The following is a 24,490-nucleotide window of genomic DNA, read 5'->3' as shown; positions in this document are numbered from 1 at the left end:
TGTCCTCAACTGAATAAAGCTGAGCTTCTACCTTCTGTTCCAAATTACCATTTTTAAAAATGCCATTGGCTGTTCCGGCCTACTAAAGGTGTCTGTCTGCCCCTGCCTGGTGTTGTCCTCAACTGAATAAAGCTGAGCTTCAACCTTCAGTTCCAAATTACCATTTTTAAAAATGCAATTGGCTGTTCCGGCCTACTAAAGGTGTCTGTCTGCCCCTGCCTGGTGTTGTCCTCAACTGAATAAAGCTGACCTTCAACCTTCAGTTCCAAATTACCATTTTTAAAAATGCCATTGGCTGTTCCGGCCTACTAAAGGTGTCTGTCTGCCCCTGCCTGGTGTTGTCCTCAACTGAATAAAGCTGAGCTTCAACCTTCAGTTCCAAATTACCATTTTTAAAAATGCAATTGGCTGTTCCGGCCTACTAAAGGTGTCTGTCTGCCCCTGCCTGGTGTTGTCCTCAACTGAATAAAGCTGACCTTCAACCTTCAGTTCCAAATTACCATTTTTAAAAATGCAATTGGCTGTTCCGGCCTACTAAAGGTGAATGTCTGCCCCTGCCTGGTGTTGTCCTCAACTGAATAAAGCTGAGCTTCTACCTTCTGTTCCAAATTACCATTTTTAAAAATGCCATTGGCTGTTCCGGCCTACTAAAGGTGTCTGTCTGCCCCTGCCTGGTGTTGTCCTCAACTGAATAAAGCTGAGCTTCAACCTTCAGTTCCAAATTACCATTTTTAAAAATGCAATTGGCTGTTCCGGCCTACTAAAGGTGTCTGTCTGCCCCTGCCTGGTGTTGTCCTCAACTGAATAAAGCTGAGCTTCAACCTTCAGTTCCAAATTACCATTTTTAAAAATGCAATTGGCTGTTCCGGCCTACTAAAGGTGTCTGTCTGCCCCTGCCTGGTGTTGTCCTCAACTGAATAAAGCTGAGCTTCAACCTTCAGTTCCAAATTACCATTTTTAAAAATGCAATTGGCTGTTCCGGCCTACTAAAGGTGTCTGTCTGCCCCTGCCTGGTGTTGTCCTCAACTGAATAAAGCTGAGCTTCTACCTTCAGTTCCAAATTACCATTTTTAAAAATGCAATTGGCTGTTCCGGCCTACTAAAGGGGTCTGCCCCTGCCTGGTGTTGTCCTCAACTGAATAAAGCTGAGCTTCTACCTTCTGCCTCTTACTAACTGCTGTTTTTTTTAAAAATTGGCTGTTCCGGCCTACTAAAGGTGTCTGTCTGCCCCTGCCTGGTGTTGTCCTCAACTGAACAAAGCTGAGCTTCCACATTCTGGCTTTCGCCCTATACTATCAGATATTAAACTGCATTTGGCCTACTAGTGTGGTTAGGCCCTTGAAACAGTGTCTGCTGCTCTTGGGTTTGCTACTCCACTGAACAAAGCAATGCCGCCTGTTTAGTCCTGTTACCAATTTTGAACTGCATTTAGCCTACTTTATTCTTTGGCCCTATATCTGTTTCCTCCTCATCCTGCCCATTGCCCAGCCACTGCTAGATGAGTCTGCTGGTACATTGACCTAGACCACTACATTCCCCTTATACTCTACACAGCCAGAATCTGACCCTGCTGAAAGTAAGGTTCCCCTTCCCGCATGTTATACCACCTTACACAGGGACAGAGAGGAAGGTGCAGATGAAAGTGCAGGTTCCTTCATCAGGTGGGGGGGCATACTCGTTGGCGACGTCACTGGCACAGGGCCCCTCAGAGTACGCAAAAGTGTCGCTGCTGGTGGGAGGCGCCCCCGCCATGCAAACACACCGCTGTACTTTGAGGGGCCCTGTGCCAGTGCCAATGCGAACGAGTGGACCCCCCCTGCTTGCTCAGGATCACAGCACTTGCAACGTTGAAATACTTACCTTTCCCTGCAACACCGCCGTGACGTAGTCCGCATTTCCTGGGCCCACGATATACTTGAGCCGGCCCTACTCCCCCCACAACTTTTGCCAAATGACCCCCAATTCCCTATGCCCAACTATTATTATAAAGTTAATTAAGATTGACAAGCTTCAGAAACAAGAATGGATGTTTTTGGCATTAAAATGGGCACTGTAGGTGTTTTCCTGGCCTCCACTCACTGCCGACTATGCTTCCCCATTGACTTGCATTGGGTTTCGTGTTTCGGTCGATCCCCGACTTTTAGCGATAATCGGCCGACTGCACTCGACTCGACTCTGGACAAAATCGGGTTTCACAAAACCCGACTCGATCTTAAAAAAATGAAAGTCGCTCAACTCTAGCTGCCACAACTAAGACTAATGATATTAACCCCCTAGTCTCTGAACTAGCGGGTCCCAACACTACGACTACTACTAATATTACGCCTACTTGTACCTTTACTGAGACAACTGTGTGCATCATTTCTACTACTGAGCCTGTCACTAAAACTGACATTCGAACCAAGACTCCTAGCGATGTGACCACACTTGAAAGACGAACCAATGACATTTACACCGCATCAGACGAGAGCACGGGACCGAAGCTTCCCCGGACAAGAAGTGTTCATTACCGACTGATGTCTTGCAACCTAATAAGAGAATAAACCTTGGAACCCCGAACCATGTATATAGTTAACTGTTTGTTTTGTCTGTTTTGCTGCTAAAACCCGTCTAGGGTTATTCTTAAAGGGATCCCTTTGTTGACCCGGGATCCTTCTTGTTTTTGAGTTTGCAAGAGTTTTTCTATTTTTGCATCAAAGAACTGCTGGGATCATGAACTGCAAATAATTCACAAACTACTTGTACATAGTTTGCACCTTCTTAAGGGTGCCCCCTACTGGTTTTACAAAAAGAAGAGCTTTTTGAAGAGACTGTTCCTGAGTACAGCGCAGAAGTTCTTGCTTTAAACTGACTTGCAAATAATTTGCACTACCTCAGAAGAGACTTGGTTTCCTCTTAAAGGGAATGTTTAATCGTTGCATTTAGTCTACACCATAATGTTGTCGTAAGAAAGTGAATAGTAATAATGTTGATACATAGTAGAAGTATGTAGTTGGTAAGCCAATAATAAGAAATGTTTGATGATGTTGAGAAATAGAAACTGAGGACAGAAGAAAAGTTGAAAGCCGAATTTCAATGAAAGTGAACCCGTAAGGGTTAGTGAGTCCTCTAGAGAGCCATAGATAGATGGTTGATAAATAAAAAAAAATAAATAAAGATGAGTTAATTTGTGCTATAGCGTTAGATAATATACCTTTAGTGGGTACTTGCCCTTACGCCCTTAAAGGAAAAGTTAAAGTATTGTTCAAGAAAAGTTTGCACTTAGTAGAAAGTAGATAGTATGCCCGGCTGGGTAATGATAGTTATTTATAGTTAGTTAATTATAAGTGTTATCTAAAATCTTAAGCACACTGTAAATATGTTTCTATTTGCAACATTCAAGTGTCCTCACCTCCCATAAAGGGAAGCACTGTTAAATTTACTTGTTTACAGCATTCCAAAATTTTGTATGTCTTTTGCTAACATGTATTGTTGTTCTTTTCCCAGTCCGGGAGTACTGGATGTAACGGGGGGGAGTGCAGCGCCCCAGACTCCTGGTCATTGCAGTATTGTCGCTCTTCCACAAGGGGGAGTGATGGTACGTCTGATGGCACTAAAGGAGTTCACCTGACCAGGTATCACAGTCACACACTACACTTCACACTCCGGCCACCAGGGGGAGCAAAAGGTTCTATGTAGTAGGCCACTCCTCACACTCTGGTAAAACTGGGAGTCGGATAGGAAGTTAGAGAGAAGCTGACTGGGTTTTGCCCAGGAAACATCTAGTGAGAGAGAGCGTTGCTTGGAAAGACTCAGGGGGGTCCCTGTCAGGGGTGGGATCCTGACAGTGGCCTAGCACGAGACAGATCGTTACAGAGCCGCGCCTGCACCTCATTGCGGTGGCATCCTAAGAAAGGACACGAAGCAAAGTATTTTGTGGAGAAGTGAGAAACGAGATCACAGAACAAAGGAGATAGAACCAGGAGGAGTCGTGCCCCAAGATCGGCAACATCCTTCTGAGGCTCGTAGCCGGCGGCCGGAACGCCGAGGGAGTAATAGGTTCTACGCATTACTCTGAACTACGGCAGGGCAGTTAACTCTAGGTTGGCTGTCTCACCTTTACACCTAATGAAGACAACGGAGGCAATTGTGGGAGAGGGCCGTCTCTAGGGTCCCTATAAAATAACTCCAGGCCTACCCCATCATACAGGTGCATCCTATCCAAACCATCTGGGGGACGGAGAGAGAGAACAGAATCATACACGACAGTTGTGAGGACTATCCCGTGGTGCTCAGCAGGGAGGTACTACAACACACAGGCGCTAGTAGGAAGGCTACTGATTTCCACCTGCAAAGGGAACTCTGGATGTGTCTTCGGACCGGCCGGTCTCAGCCAGCCCTGTTAGCAGTGCTCTGGATTGTGGATGCCGAAGCCTTCAGTAAAAAGGTAAAGAGACTGCAACCCTGTGTCCTCGTCATTTACTGCGACTTACACCATCACCATCTACTCATCAAGGGAAGCCCTGGGGACATACTTCACCTGTGGGAAGTTACACCATCTAGCTGCCATTCCATCACCCCAGCGGACCCCTGGCAGCGTCGGTCACCCTGACCGAACACCACAGGTGGCGTCACGAACTCTTGACAAACTCTCACCTACACCTTTAATTGGGCGCCCCTTAGCAGGGCCACGGACCGGGTCGGGCCACCGTGACACCCCCCCCAGAACCGAGACCGAGGGACCCGGTACCGAGTACCCTGCTGCCCTGCGTTTGGGGGCCACTCCACTTGCATTACATTTCATCAAAATTAGGATGATTTATGTCAACTTTTTTTACTGAGACTCCTTCTTTAAATTCTGATAGCCTAGCCTGTGACGGCTATCTTCACACACCCTTTATCTGTGCCCTTTAGTATTCTTATGATTTACACTACTATGCGTATGTGGAAAGTCCCTAATGTATGCTGTGTAAAGCAGAATTTACATAAAGGAAATGAATTGTTCATAGACAATCACCTGCAAAATGCACTTTAGGGTAACTGCAAGAAGAGTTATAGAAATAGGGCAGAAGATATTGCTGAATTTGAACCACTTTTTTGCATAAACTGTTCCCAAATCATTCTCCTATGTTCATCCCCCAAAAAAGTAATATGTATAAATATCATCTAAATGCTCCAAATGTATTAAGCGGCAAGCACCTCTTAATAAATTTGGAGCATTTAAAGGGAATCTGTTAGTAGGATCAACCCACCTAAGTCGTCTATATGGCGCACAGGTCATTAGAAGCTGCATAAAATGATATTGTCACAATGCTGCCACTCACTGTGTCCTAGGGATGCAGTGATTTACAGCTCAACCGCCCTATAGATAGCTGAGGTGTTCCAGGCTGTCAGTATTGTGAGTGACAGCTTAGCCACCCTATGGTATGCAGCGGTGTGATGGACTGTCAGTATAGTTATTAGGATTTTCCAGCAGCTGAATCACCCCAGATGTGCTGGGTTTCCTCCAGGTGTTACCTTTTCAGGGTGATTGCCTGGCTATTTAGTATCGCTGGCTTACAATGATTAGACTTTTGCCAGTCATAGCTTTAGCTTTGTGGTATGTGTGCCTTGTTCTCTAGTGCTTTGTTATTCTGATCTTTTGCTGCAGCACCTTAGACCTTGCCTTTGACCATCCGTTTGCCTAGCCCCTTTGTCTCGATCCGCTACCTTCATGGAATTCTGACCTTGGACTGTGAGCTGTTTACTCCTTCATCTTGCCCCTCTGTTAATGACAAACTCTCTTAGTATTTCTTCCCGGACGTCTTGACTTCCCTAGCGCAAGGTTTGTCTATGAGATGTGATGTTTACAAACGTCTCAGATACCTTGACGTCTGTGATCCGATGCCTTATTCCAGAGAAATTCCTGTTTTTCTTATATGTAATCGAGCTGTTTTGATCTATGGGCCCGACACTGATCTCTATGACACTCCACCTCCAGATTTTATTTTAAAATAAAAGGGTGTTACCAGTGTGATGTGTAACGGCCGCTCGCTGCTCTCCTCATCTCACTGCAGAGTTGTGTGCGATTATACCTGAGACATCTGCAGGTTCCCCTCAGTGCCTCAGCTTCCATCTCACAGGCAGCAAATGTGTTATGATACAAACTTCAGTTCTACTGTTCTGTGTTAGCTACGTGTCTCACTGCTAACGTCCACTTTTTTTATAATAATCTCTGGAGGCAGATTCTCATGCGGATCTATGTCCGGTCCATAGCCTGGAACAGCTCATTTACATATAAGAAAAATGTAGATTTCTCTGGAATAAGACATCGGATCACAGCTATCAAGGTACCATTTTATTCAGTTCCCTATGACCTTCATGCACATATAGATGACTTAGGAGGGTTAATCCTACTGACAGAGTCCATTTAAAACCAACAAGTCATACTTTAAGACTAGTGTATACAGACAGAATAATGATGCCTTATAAAAATTGTAAATTATAATTTAGCTATGTGTATACAGGAAATACAAAGCAAATGGAGAAAGGTAAGCATATTATTGGTCTGTTTGTGGTCTTGCCTGGGGAGAGAGCCCCTGTGCTCTGAAGGCTTGTAGGCATGTTGTTTTCTGGTTGGCCAGTGGGGGTATTGCTCCTAGAGTGCTTTTGTTGTCGTTGGGCAGAGAAGTATTCACATCGATTAATACTAACCTACAAAGCCATCCATAACCTGTCTCCTCCATATATCTCAGAACTAATCTCCCGATATCTTTCACACACATAACCTCCAGTCCTCCCAAGGCCTCCTTCTCTCCTCCACACTTATTTTCTCCTCATCCAACCGCCTCCAAGACTTCTCCCGAATATCCCCCATCCTCTGGAATTCTCTGCCCCAACACATCCAACTATCAACCACTTTCGGATCCTTCAGATGGAACCTGAAAACCCATCTCTTCAGGAAAGCCTACAGCCTGCACTGACCCCGCTGCCTCCTCACCGCTACTGCGTCACCAACAGCAGAGCTGCTGCAACCCCTCAATCTACTATCTCCTTCCCCACCATCCAGTAGAATGTAAGCCTGCAAGGGCGGGTCCTTTTCCATATGTACCGGTCTATCATTGTTAGTTTGTTTACTGTAAATGATATCTGTATCTTGTATGTAACCCCTTCTCATGTACAGCACCATGGAATCAATGGTGCTATATATATAAATAAATAAATAATAATAATGATAATAATAATTTACCATGATAAATAAGACAAAATGTAAGCTATAGCATCACATCACACAATGAGAAGTGATAGGCCGAAATGCCCTGGCTCAGTAGTTATGTGTCCTTGGAAATTATTTTAAAATGTTGGCATAAACAAATCTGGTGTAGTATAACATGGCTGGCTCTGCACTGCAAAGTCCTTGGTTAACCCCATTTTTATTTCAATCTAGTGCTGTAAAAAAGAGGAAAATCATTGACAAGGCTTAACTTATACCTTAGTCATCAAAGCGAATAAGGAGAAAGGATCACGTGCCATGAATTGTACATCTGCTCCAGGAATGGCATAAACAACATAAGGCAAAGAATGACATAGGACATGACCTCTTCCTCACATCCACTTACCTCCACTCTTCCTCCAGGCTATGGGATATTTAGTGTTAGACTCTGTTAGGTATCAGTAGAAAACTAATTGCAGTTTGGAGCCACCATGGAAGCAGATGTTGTTTAGCTCTTAGGTTGCCCAGAATCTACACTCGATTCCTACTCATGTATGAAATATTTTTTTGTAATGGTGAATATGTATATGGTATGCACAGTATATGTAGATATCTTTTTGACCAATAAAAAGTGAAAATAAAGATTTGTAGGGTACGTCTAACGAGCCTAGGTCGACCCCTGGTAAACACTCCCATAGCATTATTGCACCTCCACCAATCTCTACAGTTTTCACAATGTAGTGATGGAGGTAGTATTCTCCCGACATTCACTAAACCCAGACTCATCCTTCAGAATTTTTATTTAATTTACATCTTTATATACAGGCATTTGTCAAAATGGATAGCAAACAGTGTACTCTGTCGCATCTCAGTCCACACAGAATTCTACATTATTCATACATAGCATAGGAGAAGGACACACTGTTCTAAATATCATACTCCTATGCTACACAAACACGCAAGCTGAAAAGAAAAACAAGTCAAACAATAAAGTAGTGTGAACCATGAGAGGGGAAGGGTAGAGGGATGGAAGTGATAGGGATGCCAGACAGAGAACCGTGATTCCTTACTCCACAGAACATGCTTCCACTGCTCCAGAGTCCAGCGGCGGCTGCTTTACACCACTCTATCTGACTGATGGCATTGTGCTTGGTGATGTAAGGCTTGCATGCAGCTGCTTGGCCATGGAAACCATACCATAAGGCTCCCAGTGCTCAGTTTTTGTGGCAGGTTTGGACTCTGCAGTTATGGAGGTAGCAGTGCATGGGTGACTTTTTAGCAATCTGGTCCCTATATACTTTCATTTTTCAATAATATCACTCACAGTTGATAGTGAATTTGGAAGGGAAGAAATGAGCCATTCTGTCACAAATATTAGTAAAGGTAGATGACATGGCAAGGGATTGTATTTTGTGTGATTCATTTTAATAAATTCTATCCTTTGTTCCTCTAAAGGTCAATGGAGATGGAGGTTTCTGGCAGCTGTCCCCCATTGCCCAAAGTCACTACATACAACACATATGCTGATAGCTAGGTCAGACACTGATTTAGGAGAATCATGAAAGGTGTGTGTTACGTGCTAGATCGGGAGCATATGTGTCCGATCCGTCACAATATAATGCACTGTATCTGTAGCAAAAAGATAATTGCATCTCTGACTTTTCTCTCTAACGTAACTAACTCAGTTATTCAGGAAAGTATTAGTTTATAATAAAGCACGAAAATTCCCAATTTGCTGGATTCCCCCGGGATTTATTTAAATGGCAGGTGTGTCTGCCATTACTGCAGGTGGACATAAAGATGGCAGATAATTCCACCTGTGCTCTAAAGTTTATGCTTAAAATATCTACTCTAGTCGTGGGTGCGGTGCCAAAACAGAAATATATTGTGAAACTGAAAATCATATGGTCTCGAGATAACTTCTGGTCAAGATTCAAGACAGTATTAGGGTACTGTCACACAGTGCAATTTTCGTCGCTACGACGGCACGATCCGTGACGTCGCAGCGTCGTATGATTATCGCTCCAGCGTCGTAGACTACGGTCACACTTTGCAATCACGGCGCTGGAGCGATGCCGAAGTCCCCGGGTAACCAGGGTAAACATCGGGTTACTAAGCGCAGGGCCGCGCTTAGTAACCCGATGTTTACCCTGGTTACCAGCGTAAACGTAAAAAAAACAAACAGTACATACTTACATTCTGGTGTCTGTCCCCAGCGTCTCAGCTTCTCTGCACTGTGTAAGCACAGCGGCCGGAAAGCAGAGCGGTGACGTCACCGCTGTGCTCGCTTTCCGGCCGGCAGGCGCTCACACAGTGCAGAGAAGCTGAGACGCCGGAGGACAGACACCGGAATGTAAGTATGTACTGTTTGGTTTTTTAACGTGTACGCTGGTAACCAGGGTAAACATCGGGTTACTAAGCGCGGCCCTGCGCTTAGTTACCCGATGTTTACCCTGGTTACAAGCGAACACATCGCTGGATCGCTGTCACACACAACGATCCAGCGATGTCAGCGGGTGATCAAGCGACGAAAGAAAGTTCCAAACGATCTGCTACGACGTACGATTCTCAGCGTGATGTCTGATCGCAGTAGCGTGTCAGACACAGCGATATCGTAACGATATCGCTAGAACGTCACGAATCGTGCCGTCGTAGCGATCAAAATTGCACTGTGTGACAGTACCCTTAGGCTATGTTTCACCAAACATTGGTGGCTCTTATGAGGCGTCCAACTGAAGCCCAGAAAAGCTGGATTTCGTCGAAACCGCCGATGGCGTCATTGACTTTAATAATGCAGAGTCACTTTGTTTGTGAAGGAAGTGAGTCCAGCTTCAATCCATAATATCAAATCCTTCATTTCATGATTAATTTTTTTATTTCTTTTTTGTTTTCTGTCATTTAATTGTGTTTTAAACTACACTGCATATACTCACTTACTTATTGGATTATGTTTCCGAATTGCCTGGGTACACCGCCTGCCGGGTTTAGAGCCAGACCTTCACAGATGGTAAGTGATGAACCAATCAACTGATTGTTGAAGCCATACAGAAACTTTAAAGCTTCACTTTTCTGGCTCTCACCTCTCAGAATGAGTTTAAGTCAGTGTTTGATCGAAACGCATCCGGTTTCACCTTCTTGCACCCCTTATCCCTAATCATGTCTATGCCTAGGCACATTTTAGTGTTACCATATCTATTTTAATCATGCAATAAAGTATTTGATTTTATGGATTAACCCTGGACTCCCTTTATTTACAAGCAATACCAACGTCTGACAGAGACAAGACTCTGAGCTTTTGGAGTCACTTTGTGCTCTTCCTGACTTCATTCAGCAGTGTCCTCTTTTTTCATGCAGTATTCCATCTCCAAGCTTTAATGCTTATTGAATGAAGCAGGTCAGGTGATGTGTATTTGTTTAATTATGAGGGTGAGGCCTAATGATACAACTCCTGTTACCAAGGTGTGCAAAATTATTAGGCAACTTGCTTTCCTCTGGCAAAATGGGCCAAAAATTATATGCAACTGACTCTGAACAATGAAAAATTGTTAGGACTCTAACAGAGGAATGCAGTACTCTTGAAATTGGTAAGATATTGGGTCGTGATCACAGAACCATCAAAAGCTTTGCTGCAAATAGTCAATAGGTCACAACAACGTGTAGAGAAAAAAAAAAGACCCACAATAACTGCCAAAGACGTGAGAAGACTCAAGCGTGAAGCAACCAGGAAGCCATTATCCTCCAGTGCTGTCATATTCCAGAGCTACAACCTACCTGGAGCCCAGAAGTACAAGGGGTTCAGTGCTCAGAGACATGGTGGAGATAAGGAAGGCTGAAACTAGACCACCAGTGATGAAGACACAGAAAATGAAAGGTCAAGACCTGGCCAAGAAATGGCTAGCCAAGTAGTGGAGGACTTCAAAGCATGCGATGGAGCATTGTCCTGCATAATAATCATGGTTTTCTTGAAAGATGTAGACAATTATGCACACGGTGTATAGTAGAAGTAATAATATAGAGAACGCTAATTGATGTTACAACTACAGATGAATGGCTTAAAGGATCACTCATTCGGGGCTTATAATTTGCCTGTATAAATGGCAGAAAGCACAATCACATCTGGTCCTGATCCTTGATTAATGACCTGGATCAAGTACTAGGTGAAGGTTAAAGAGTTATTCCCATCTTTATTGATGGGTATGTTTGAAAGTGCTTGTAAATAATCCTCCTTTTGCTGATAATTTGATGTTTGATCACAGGTTGTTACCTCGGGGACTATACACCTCTGTTGTCCCGCTGCAGTGAATGAACATGCTCAGGTCTTTCCATCAGAGCATTGCTCTGAAGCTGACCAGGAGCATGGAGCGCGCTCTTAGCTCCTGAGACTGGACAGCTTCAGTGCCTCTTCACAAAGCTCACTAATATAGCAGCATCAGGAGTGCACAGATAATGATGATAATGCTAGTCCAAAATGTCAATCAAGCAGGAGTGGTCTGACCCAGGAAGCAAACTGAACAGGCTGAGGAGCAGTGTACTCCTCATCAAAGAACATGAGAGGAACCCTTTAAAATAATTGTTGCTGAAGGTGGGTATTCCCAATGAGCATTGCAATCACGGTTCCCTGCTAGCAGGATCTTCTCATGGAGATTTAGTACTTTTTAGAAAATTTCTGCAGGAGTTATAAGTAATAGCTGTCTTGGATTGTGCAAGTGAAAGTGAGACGGGTTTCTATTGTGAATAAATGTGGCACTTACTCTTAATGGTTAGGAATCACTCAAGGTGCAAAGCATGACATGGTCTTGGATAGCAGTAGTGGCAGCTGTCCTGCAGTCCTGGTGGTAGAGGAGAGTGTTGTGTCCCTCCAGTATCCTTGCAAATACTTGTTTTGCAAACGAACAAGGACCAGTCAAAGGTCCCACAGACTATAAGGCTATGTGCACACGTTGCAGATTTGACTGTGGAATTTTCTGTGCAGATTCTGCATTTCTTGGCAGAAAACACAGGTCAGAATCTGCAGCTTTTTTTGGTATGTGCACATGTTGCAGATTTTTGGGCAGATATCTTCCTTTTTTCCCCCTGCAGATTTCTATTATGGAATGGGTGCAGAAACACAGCAGATCTGCACAAAAGAATTGACATGGTCCTTTTTTGAATCTGCTGCGTTTCTGCAGATTTTTCTGCACCATTAGCACAGCATTTTTTTTTGGCCATTGATTTACATTGTACTGTGCTGTACATCACTTGCAGATCCGCAGCGTTTCTGCGCGGAAAAAAAGCTGCAGTTCTACAGGAAATCTGCAACGTGTGCACATACCCTTATGGGTACACATTCTATCCATGGAAAACATGGATAGCACATATATAATACCTTGAAATTTACACCCGTGAACTTTTGTTTTACACTCACAAACCTAAACGTATTTTATTGTGATTTTATGTGATGTACCAACGCTAAGTAGCAAGTGTTTGTGAAGTGGAAATTATGCCAACAAAAATAAATCTGAAAATTGTGACGTGCATTTCTATTCAACACCCTGTAGTTTGATACCCCTAAATAAAACCCTGAGTGTCCAATTGCCTTCAGAAGTCAGATAATTAGTAAATTGAGTCCACCTTTGTGTAATTTCTCAGTATAACTACAGCTGTTCTGTGAAGGCCTCAGATGTTTGTTTGAGAACATTAGGGATCAAACAGCATCATGAAAATAAAGGCACACATCAGACTGGTCAGGGATAAAGTTGTGGAGAAGACTAAAGCTCTGAACTTCTCACGAAGCACTACAACTACAAACCTACCAAGACATGGCCGTTGCTCCTTTAATACTTTAACATTTAACTAAGAAAATGACCCTTAACCTTTTGAAGACCCTATCACAAGCCACATTTGAAAGATCTCCCAAAACAACTTGTACAGTGTTCTCTATTGCACTCTCCTAAACAACATTCTCCAGATTGTGCACATATTGAGTCTTCTTCATCCCGTCCACAGATATCCTCACAATCTGCTCACATGATAACTTGTACATAGATTTGATGACTGGGGTCTGACAGCCCCAGCAGGTGTCTGGAGAATGCCCGCCTGCTATCTCTCGTTATGACTGGATCAGGGCTGCTCATATTCTGGAAGGTCTCTGCTACTTGTAAATGAGTGGTATTTATGTGAGTCTATGGACTCCATCCTCCCTGAATCTCGATATCAATATTCGCCAGGATTACTGTATCCGGTGATCCCTGGATTATGGTAATAGTCAGATTTTCTTAGTAAAATAGGATTATCTTTATCCAGGCTTTGTCAATGCAAAGGAATTACCTATTTGACCTCAAGTTTCTCATCTAATTCTTTACATTAGAAAAGGCAATTAGCAATCAGTAAGCAAAATATTTAGCATTTTACTTCTTCCCAAACTGGCTAAACAGCCCCCCGCCACCAATTAGTTGCATTCCTAACGTCTCCCTCCAATCGCACAAATTAGCTGATTACATACATTTACATTACGCACATTATCCCATTACTTCTTATTACAGGGCATCGAAGCAGGTACGGTAATTACAGGACGAGACACCTCAGCAGCCATACCTCCGCAGTTTCACAATGGATTACTATTTCTGTTATGTAAGATGTTAGTAAAATCTTGGTTTCCAGGACAGCCGCGTGTTACTGTGACAGGCGACATTCTTATAATAAATTATTGCATTTCACTTACTGTAGGGTATGTGCACACATTTTTGGCACCATTTTCGCATCTCTTGGCAGGAAAAATGCGGCAGCAAAAACTGCGTTTTTGTTTGCTGCATTTCTGGTGCAGATTTTTACCCACTTATTAGTATTAGTAGAATCTGCAGGAAAAAACGCTGAAAGAACTAACATTCTTTCTAAAAAGTCACAAATAAGCAACGTGTGCATGAGACGTCAGGATTCTCATTCACTTTGCTGGCCGCATGATGACACTTTTCAGGTTTTGTGTCAAATATGCACTGCAAAAACGCATGGGAAAATAAACAGGCCTTAGGGCCTGTGCACAAGTTGCAGATTTGTCTCAGATGTTTTTGTTTTTTTCTGTGCAGATTGGTTACAAAACCTTAAGGGTTTCCTGTTTTCCCTCAAAGTGAATGAGAATCCTGAAGTCTCAGACACACATTGCTTATTTGTCACTTGCAGATTTGGTGCAAGATATCTAAATGTCAATTCTTTCAGCATTTTTGTTGCAGATTTCACCCGTACTAATGAATGGGGAAAAATCTGACGTAAAAACGCAAGTAAAAAATGTATCAAAAACTCACCAAAAAGGCGCACTTTTTTCCTGCCAAGAGTTTACGGTACTAGCAAGGCTTTATCCTGCCCAGCTATACACTATTATGGCCAAACATGGTATGTATTATTAACAATAGATGTGTTAAGCTATTGGTTGGTGTTGACTAGTGAACTTTTCTGATAAGATGTAATGCGAGCATGCTCTTCGTGGTCCTCATGGTAATCTTCATTAGGCGATCCCTGCAAGTGTTGAGGCTGTCGAACAGCCGTGAGACATGCAGCCGCGGGGACTCAAACATATTTTTCGAGCACACCGAAGACACTCGGTCAGCATCCGAGCATGCTCAGACAACACCTTATCTGAGCACCTCCATGTTTTTTTCCACTGTGATACTACATTACGGATGGTTATATATTTAAATATATGCATTAGGAGTATCAGGGGCTATCACACCCCTATCCAGTTATCTTATATAGAAAGGTGTTTAGGTCAGAGCTTTTTTGTAGATTTAATATCTAACACCTGGCATGGATTACCATATATTACCACCATTCGTTATGACTGATAGCTATATACACTTTTTTACCTTGGCATCACTATTATGATGGGCCTATAGTTTTAGTGTCTGTACTAGTTTGAGATATTCACCACTCTCTCAAGTCTATTTGTAGACTTTTACAATATTATTGCAATTACTTAATAAAACTTGATTTTTTTTACTACTTTTGATCGTTTATTCTCCCTCTATGTCGCCGTGGGTTTATATATGTTTTTATACATCAGCAGTTATTAAAACTTACAAGACAAAATACAGTTTTTGCTATGTAACTGTAGAAATTAATTGCAACATGAAAGATCCACATGAGATCCAATTATTTTGAGCACCCAAAAATTTGAATAGGCGAGTCTCTAGCAAAATATAGAAGAATATAATGCATGCTGCCATTTAAATTCAGTCTATAAAAAGGGTCATCTGAACAGCCCTGTTAAATAACATTAAAACAAAGTGCTGTCTGTTTGTTTCCCGATTAGAACCCAGACTGAAAATACGGAGGTGTGCACAGAGCCTCCGTATCATGATTTTACAGTTTGCAGTTAATTCAGCTCGTATCTCCATATCAGAATTATGGGATGATTTAATGTGGTTGTCCAGTGTGTCCATAAAAAATATTGGTTATCCTTGATTTTTGGATAAACTTCCAAAAAATGTAGGGGCAGCATGGTGGCTCAGTGGTTAGTTCTGCAGCGCTGGAGTCCTGGGTTCAAACCCCACCAAGGACAACATCTGCAAGGAGTTTGCATTTCTTCCCCGTGTTTGCGTGGGTTTACTCTGGTTTCCTCCCACACTCCAAAGATAGACTGATAGGGAATTTAGTTCAGATGTTCCTGTGGCCAAAAACACTGCTCTGCCATGGCTGGCAAGTAACTCAAAGTTTTTGTAGGTTCAACATACAGCCAAAGTCTAGTCACAAGTGAGTGAGGTTTTGACACCAGCAACAGCTAGACTATATACCAGGATGGCAAAATGTATCAGTATGATAACCAGGTGTATATAATACCAGGCGGGCAATCAGCTTAATGCCCAAATAACTTCTAGAGGAGAATTCCTAAGTATGTACTGATCAAGTGTGGCTGAAGGCCCTCATACACCAGTCGACTGATCATCAGGAGAGATGACAATCACGCATGTTCAATTTCAGACTGCCGATCACATTGTTCTGCCTGAGATAAGCTGTGACCACACTGACCAGACATGTCAACCGGTGGCTTTCTCATGGAGAACACAGAAGGGATTCATTAAACTAGCACTCCTGTTTTGGGAAAGTTGGCTGAGGTAGTTATTGGCCAAACAATTGGCCAAAGCATCTAATGTACAGGTGCTTCTCACAAAATTAGAATATTATCAAAAAGTTAATATATTTCAGTTCTTCAATATGAAAAGCGAGTGATGTATTTCAAGTGTTTATTTCTGTTAATGTTGATGATTATGGCTTACAGTCAATGAAAACCCAAAAGTCATTATCTCAGTAAATTAGAATAATTTACAAAAACACCTTTAAAGGCTTCCTAAGTGTTTAAAAAGGTCCCATAATCTGTTTTAGTAGGCTTCACAATCATGGGGAAGACTGCTGATTTGACAGATGTCCAGAAGGCAGTCATTGACACACTCGATAAGGAGGGTAAGCCACAAAAAGTCATTGCTAAAGAAGCTGGCTGTTCACAGAGTGTTGTATCCAAGCATATTAATGGAAAGTTGAGTGAAAGGAAATAGTGTGATAGAAAAAGGTGCACACGCAACTGGGATAACCGCAGCCTTGAAAGGATTGTTAAGAAAAGGCAATTAAAAAAATTTGGGGGAGATTCACAAGGAGTGGACTGCTGCTGCAGTCATTGCTTTAAGAGCCACCACAGGCAATTGTATCCAGGACATGAGCTACAAGTGTCGCATTCCTTGTGTCAAGCCACTCATGACTAATAGAGAACACCAGAAGTGTCTTACCTGGGCCAAGGAGAAAAAGAACTGGACTGTTGCTCAGTGGTCCAAGGTGTTATTTTCAGATGAATGTAAATTTTGCATTTCATTTGGAAATCAAGGTCCCAGAGTCTGTAGGAATAGTGGAGAGGCCACAATCCAAGGTGCTTGAGGTCTAGTATGAAGTTTCCACAATCAGTAATGGTTTGGGGCGCTGTTATGATCCCAATGGCAAAGGATCTCAGAGATTACAGCAAAGTCTGCAAACATAAATGCCAGCTCATAGGGACGTGGTAACTAGGCTGACCATATACCTGATCCTAGCACAAACACTAACAGTAGCCGGGGAACGTGCCTACGTTGATCCTAGACGTCTCGCGCCAGCCGGAGAACTAACTAACCCTATAAGGGAAAATAAGACCTCTCTTGCCTCCAGAGAAAAGACCCCAAAATAATACAAGCCCCCAACAAATAATAACGGTGAGGTAAGAAGAAAAGACAAACGTAAGAATGAACTAGATTTTAGCAAAGAGAGGCCCACTGACTAATAGCAGAATATAGTAAGATGACTTATATGGTCAGCAAAAACCCTGCAAAATATCCACGCTAAATATCCAAGAACCCCCAAACCGACTAACGGTGTGGGGGGAGAATATCAGCCCCCTAGAGCTTCCAGCGATATCAGGAATCACATTTTGTACAAGCTGGACAAAAATATAAACAATGCAAATGATCAAAAATAAGAAAGCAGGACTTAGCTTATCTAGCAAAGAACCAGGACCTGAAGACAGGAGCAAACAGAAATGAACTGATTACAACGATGCCAGGCACTGGACTGAGAATCCAGGAAGTTTAAATAGCAACACCCCAGGCCTAACGAAGCAGGTGAGTACCAACCTGGTAAAAGACAATCCAAGTGCCAAATCACTAGTGACCACAAGAGGGAGCCAAGAAGTATAGTTCACAACAGGGCGCCATGTCATCTGCTGGTGTAGGTCCATTGTATTTTATCAAGATCAAAGTCAGCGCAGCCGTCTACCAGGAAATTTTAGAGCACATCATGCTACCATCTGCCGACAAGCTTTTTGGAGAAGGAAATGTCATTCTCCAGCAGGACTTGGCACCTGTTCACACTGCTACAAGTATCAGTACCTGGTTTAAAAACAACAGTATCACTGTGCTTGATTGGTCAACAAACTTACCTGACCTAAACCCCATAGAGATTCTATGGGGTATTGTCAAAAGGAAGATGAGAAAGACCAAACCCAATATTGCAGAGGACCTGAAGGCAGCTATCAAAGGACCTGGGCTTCCATAACATCTCAGCAGTGCCACAGGCTGATCGCCTCCATGACACTCCACATTGATGCAGTACTTGATGCAAAAGGAGCCCCGACCAAGTATTGAGTGCATTTACTGAACATACAGTTCAGTAGGCCAACATTTTGGATTTTAAAATCATTTTTCAAGCTGGTGTTATAAAGTATTCTAATTTACTGAGATAACGACTTTTGGGTTTTCATTGGCTGTAAGCCATAATCACCAATACTAACAGAAATAAACACTTGAACTAGAACACCCTGTTTGAAATGACTCTATATGTAATATAAGAGTTTCACTTTTTGTATTGAAGAACTGAAATTAATTTACTTTTTGATGTTATTCTAATTTTGTGAGAAGCACCTGTATATCGCTGGCATGATGCTGGAGTGGTAAGCTTTGCAGCAGAACCATTGCATGAAGAGGCACTGTGCCTAGCACTATGGCCAGCATTAGGAGCTACTTTTTTTCCTTACCAAGTAACCACATTTGGATAATGAATTCTTTTAAACAGCCCTGGTGTTAATTTGGATTTAAAACATTACATTATATAAATCAAAGACAGGAAATGGCAATCACATAGGAGGGTGATAAGACTACAACTAACATAACCACAGCACAAGTAGACAGTCAGCCATGAATTGCAACTTGTAAGTCCTGTGATAGTTTGGGTTAGACGACCCTCATATATATTGCATGGCACCAAAGACGTAATTTTGGAAAGCAATTTTAGATTAAATCAGCTTAGCATACAAAAAAAGCTGCCTAGCCCTGAAATAGCATCTTACCTTCTAATGGGATGGGTATGTGCTAGGAAGGTATGTGATCTCCCGACCTGAGCGGTTTAGCCACATACCTGTGTAGCCATGTTACTCTGATCCTGCTGCAGGGATTGCTGCCGACCATATGTTCCAGATGGCTCATGTTTAATGTATTTGTCTATATTTGCCCGTATTTCACATGTAAAGTGCCATGGAATAATTGGCGCTATAAAAATGAATAATAATAATAATAATAATAATAATAAAATGGCTGTAAGCAGCCTTGTAGAAGTCATGAGTGTGCGGACAGTTATAGTCAGGTTTTACCTCCTTTCTAAAGTGCAAACAAGTAAAAATATCACAACATATCATTACTAGTCTACGTCTAGTATTCCCAGAGGTGTTGGAAAGATGTGCCCATTCCTGTGCAATATGATGCTGTGCAATGAAAAATGCATAATAAATAGCAAATACATACACTCACCGGCCACTTTATTAGGTACACCTGTCCAACTTCTTGTTAACACTTAATTTCTAATCAGCCAATCACATGGCGGCAAATCAGTGCATTTAGGCATGTAGACATGGTCAAGACAATCTCCTGCAGTTCAAACCGAGCATCAGTATGGGGAAGAAAGGTGATTTGAGTGCCTTTGAACGTGGCATGGTTGTTGGTGCCAGAAGGGCTGGTCTGAGTATTTCAGAAACTGCTGATCTACTGGGATTTTCACGCACAACCATCTCTAGGGTTTACAGAGAATGGTCCGAAAAAGAAAAAAAATCCAGTGAGCGGCAGTTCTGTGGGCGGAAATGCCTTGTTGATGCCAGAGGTCAGAGGAGAATGGGCAGACTGGTTCGAGCTGATAGAAAGGCAACAGTGACTCAAATCGCCACCCGTTACAACCAAGGTAGGCCTAAGAGCATCTCTGAACGCACAGTGCGTCGAACTTTGAGGCAGATGGGCTACAGCAGCAGAAGACCACACCGGGTACCACTCCTTTCAGCTAAGAACAGGAAACTGAGGCTACAATTTGTACAAGCTCATCGAAATTGGACAGTAGAAGATTGGAAAAACGTTGCTTGGTCTGATGAGTCTCGATTTCTGCTGCGACATTCGGATGGTAGGGTCAGAATTTGGCGTAAACAACATGAAAGCATGGATCCATCCTGCCTTGTATGGAGCATCTTTGGGATGTGCAGCCGACAAATCTGCGGCAACTGTGTGATGCCATCATGTCAATATGGACCAAAATCTCTGAGGAATGCTTCCAGCACCTTGTTGAATCTATGCCACGAAGAATTGAGGCAGTTCTGAAGGCAAAAGGGGGTCCAACCCGTTACTAGCATGGTGTACCTAATAAAGTGGCCGGTGAGTGTATAATAAATAATCATGACTAGGGTATTGCAGATGTCCCCAGCTGCATAAATCAGACTTTCAAACTGAGTGACAAGGGAAATATATGGCTTTTTAGTATATATTAATTGTATAATTAACTGAAAATCCAATATCACTTAATTCAGTGATACAACACTGTCAACTGAAGACGTCCTAAACTGCCTCAACTGGCAGCAACCTTTCGCTTGCCCAAGTCACGCTGCACCAAGTCGTGGAACTGATAGAATTATCAGGATGCTGCCTAATATTACCTATTAACGATTTCCCCAAGAACAGTCCCAGCAGGAACAAAAACCACAACACCTGATATTGATAACCAAGTCTCTAATGAGACCCCAAGCACCTTAGCAAAGGCTGTACCGACCTCCTCACCGTCAGCTGCCGTGACATGGATTAGCAACAAAACAGAACCCTCACACCACCAACCAAGTTTTAATAACCATAAGGGCGGGCTAACAGGTCCTGAGATCACACTTGAGTGTAAGCTTCTAGGGCTCCTTCTCTTCCTTAAAATGGGGGTACTAGGCCCAACACTCATTCCCGAATGTTCTAACCAATGAGGGAATTCCAAAACACCCCCCATGTGATAACTAGCTGCCCTTCAAATCCCATACCCCACCGCTACATATCTATCCTTAAAGGGAACCACTAAGACCACGGTCACACATCAGTATTTGGGGAATTTTTTACCTCAGTATTTGTAAGCCAAAACCAGGAGTGGGTGAAAAATACAGAAGTGGTGATGTGTTTTTGTTATACTTTTCCTCTGATTGTTCCACTCCTGATTTTGTCAAATACTGATGAAAAAGAAGCAGGTGGGGATCTCAGTGCGGGCATGGCACAGTTTCACAATACTACTGAACGTCAGATTAAGCGCACATCTGCAGGTTAATAGTGTTATTTTACATGTCAGATTCCCTTTAACTTAAAAATGAACCTTTCAATTGCTTATCCCCCTGTAAATCATGTCATGTCCTGGCCTACACTTGATCTTCGCCCATTAGGATCCTTTTTTTGTAAAATCATCTTTTTCCTGGGCCAGAAATATAGCAAAATTGCTCCTGCAAGGAAGTATCTGGGGTCCAATAAAAAAAATCGTAACAGGTCTCCCACATTCATTTATAATGCCTAAATGGTAAAGGACCCCTGCACAGGGTCATAACTGCAACCTCTGCACCCCCTGTGTCTACACTTCCAGATCCATACACTGGACAGCCTTTGTCAATGGGACTGCCAGAAAACGTTGAGCACTGTGTTTGGCAATTTCCTGGCTTTCCCAAAGACAATAAAAGGAGATGAAGCCAAGCATGTGCTCCTCCGCTCCACACAAGACAGCACTCAGTTCCCAAGTTCCAGAGCCCCAATCTTTGGATCGCAGGGGTCCAAGCAGTGAGACCCTCAGTAATCAATAAGTAAGGGTACTGTCACACAGTGGCACTTTGATCGCTACAACGGTACGATCCGTGACGTTCCAGCGATATAGTTACGATATCGCTGTGTCTGACACGCTACTGCGATCAGGGACCCCGCTGAGAATCGTACGTCGTAGCAGATCGTTTGAAACTTTATTTCGTCGTCAAGTGTCCCGCTGTGGCGGCATGATCGCAGCGTGTAACAAAGGTGTGCACGATATTCCCAATGTCCCGTATGACTTCTACATCGCAACTATGTCATGAAATTATCGCTCCAGCGCCGTGCATTGCAAAGTGTGACCGCAGTCTACGACGCTGGAGCGATAATCAAGCGACGCTGCAACGTCATGGATCGTGCCGTCGGAGCGATCAAAGTGCCACTGTGTGACAGTACCCTTATTCCCTATCCAAAAGGTAGGAGATAACTTAGTATTTTGGGACTTCACCATACCCTATAAACTCACATAAAACTTGTTAGACAAAATAGCCAGTGAGAGTCACTAAGCAGAGGGCACCAGAATTTTCTTGCAAAATTATGCCAAAATGGAGATGCAGAGATCATTAATGCTAAATCTCTCTCATCATGTCAATAGCCATACCATTCACTCACAAGATACACTATAAATGTTTTTAGGTAGGGTCCCAGTGCAATAAATCATGTAATTGAACCTTACCCTGTAAAATAGAAAACAATCAGAGGAGCAGCGTGAGACCATTGTAGACTTTAGGCTCATATCCACGATCTGTGTTACATGGATCCAGAACATGATCATGAGCATGAAGCCTGAAATGTAAAAATTGGACTGAGATCAGAGATGTGCCTCTTACTGAGCGCTAATGAAATGGATTCCTATGATGGCCTAATGACACTGTAAATTCATAGTAGGACTGATTGTAGAAAGGTCCAGTCACCCCTCTGCCCTCCAACAAAAGACAATAGAGAGGTGCAAAGATGACTTTGTTTAAGTAAAACAGGACCTGATTGTTCCAGGCTGCTGATTCCCAATCAGTATGTAATGCTCATTGACTCTTTGGCTTGAATTGCAAGCTTCGCTGACCAGCATTCCTGTCTCCCACTGTGCTTTTATTGCTTTTTCTATCAATCATTCCATACATTACTGTGCCACGTGGCTTTGAAGGTGATAACAGCAAAGAGGAGGTTAATGGCTAATGGGTCAGTAGTAGACTCTGTCTTAGGACTCAGTGTTTGCCATCTGTGTGCTTCACCGACTTTACAGGGACCCATTATTGCAGGTTTTAGGGTATGTGCAGATTACGTCTTTTTCAGGCGGACTCTGTCTAGAACCCATCTAAAAAAAAAGAGCTGAAAAATGCCACAATAATGAACATGTGCATAGAATGGTAAAACAATTTGCTCTGCGTCGTTTCTTTTCTATCCTTTTTTAACCACCTCAGGCTTCGAAATCTGTGAAGTGGCTAAAAGAAGTGACCTGACCATTATTCAGGTGGCTTCTGCTTGCAAGCTGCCACTATGTTTGGCCTAATTCAGAGGTCGGTGTCGTACTTGTTCTATCTGTTGTTTTCACACATACAAATTATAGTATATGGTGCTGTCCACATGTCTGTGTTTTTTCTGGTATCAAGGATGAAAAGTGCCAATACAATTCTAGGGACCATGAAAAACACATACCTCACATGTATGGCATCAGTGTGAAGTCCATGTTTGACATTGCAAAGGATAGGAGACGATATGTAATTAATTTATTTATACATCCGTGAAAAACACTAATGACTAGAGGTGGGCGAACCCCAACAGTAAAGTTCGGCGTCCGTACCATACACCTACTGTTCGGCTGTCAGAGAGCCACGGTTCCCACTTTACCTTGGGTCATTGGTGTCGGCTAATGGGACTACTTTTGAGGGGACCCCTCTATTCTTGATAAATAGCCTTGCTGAAGCTGACATCTGAGGTTGTAGCCCCCAGCTGTGAGTTTTGCCTGGCTGGTTATCAAAAATACAGGGGAACCCACGGCATTTTTTTTAAATTATTTATTTACAGCGCAGGAACCAGCTGATGAATACTCCCTTCAGCCACCGCCTGCTCTCACTGTTATTAGCGGCAACAGGCTCCGGTCGATGGGAACATCCCATGACTAGAGGTAAACTTTATACCTCCGATCACAACTGCGGGCTTACACTGTTATTTGAGCGTGGGAACCACATCCCCCCCCCCCTTCCCCCGTTAAACACAGCACGTTCCCGGGCTGGAACAGAGTAAACAAGGCTTAAAAACATGCACATTTTTAGTAATACATTACAACAGGGTGAACAGTCAAACATGTCAGACAAATAACTCTTTCTTCCCTTTATGGGAGGTATGTTTCACTTAACTGTCCGTTACATACACATTTTTAGAAACATAAATACAACTTTACTACAACCGGAGATTTTACTATAAATATAGAGTATAACATTACTATAGATAGTCCCGAGCCGGGTACTCTTCTCACTGTCCTCAGTGCAATATTGGGGAACCCGTCTCAAACCCCCAACATGGGCCCTGGGCGTGGCTACAGGGCATAGCTGGTCACCTTGTTGGACCACTTTTTCAGCCACGCCAGTTTTTGTTCTTTGGTCTTTTGTTAAAGGGATAGAGTGTCCTACTCGCACTCTTAAAGGGGTGATGTAAAACCAACAAGGAGCACATTAAGATGTGCTATGTACAGAGAAGTTCTGATCACTCACTT

This window comes from Ranitomeya variabilis, chromosome 2 (genome assembly GCF_051348905.1).
Source record: "Ranitomeya variabilis isolate aRanVar5 chromosome 2, aRanVar5.hap1, whole genome shotgun sequence".
Taxonomy (NCBI): domain Eukaryota; kingdom Metazoa; phylum Chordata; class Amphibia; order Anura; family Dendrobatidae; genus Ranitomeya; species Ranitomeya variabilis.
Note: the sequence above shows the minus strand (reverse complement) of the source record.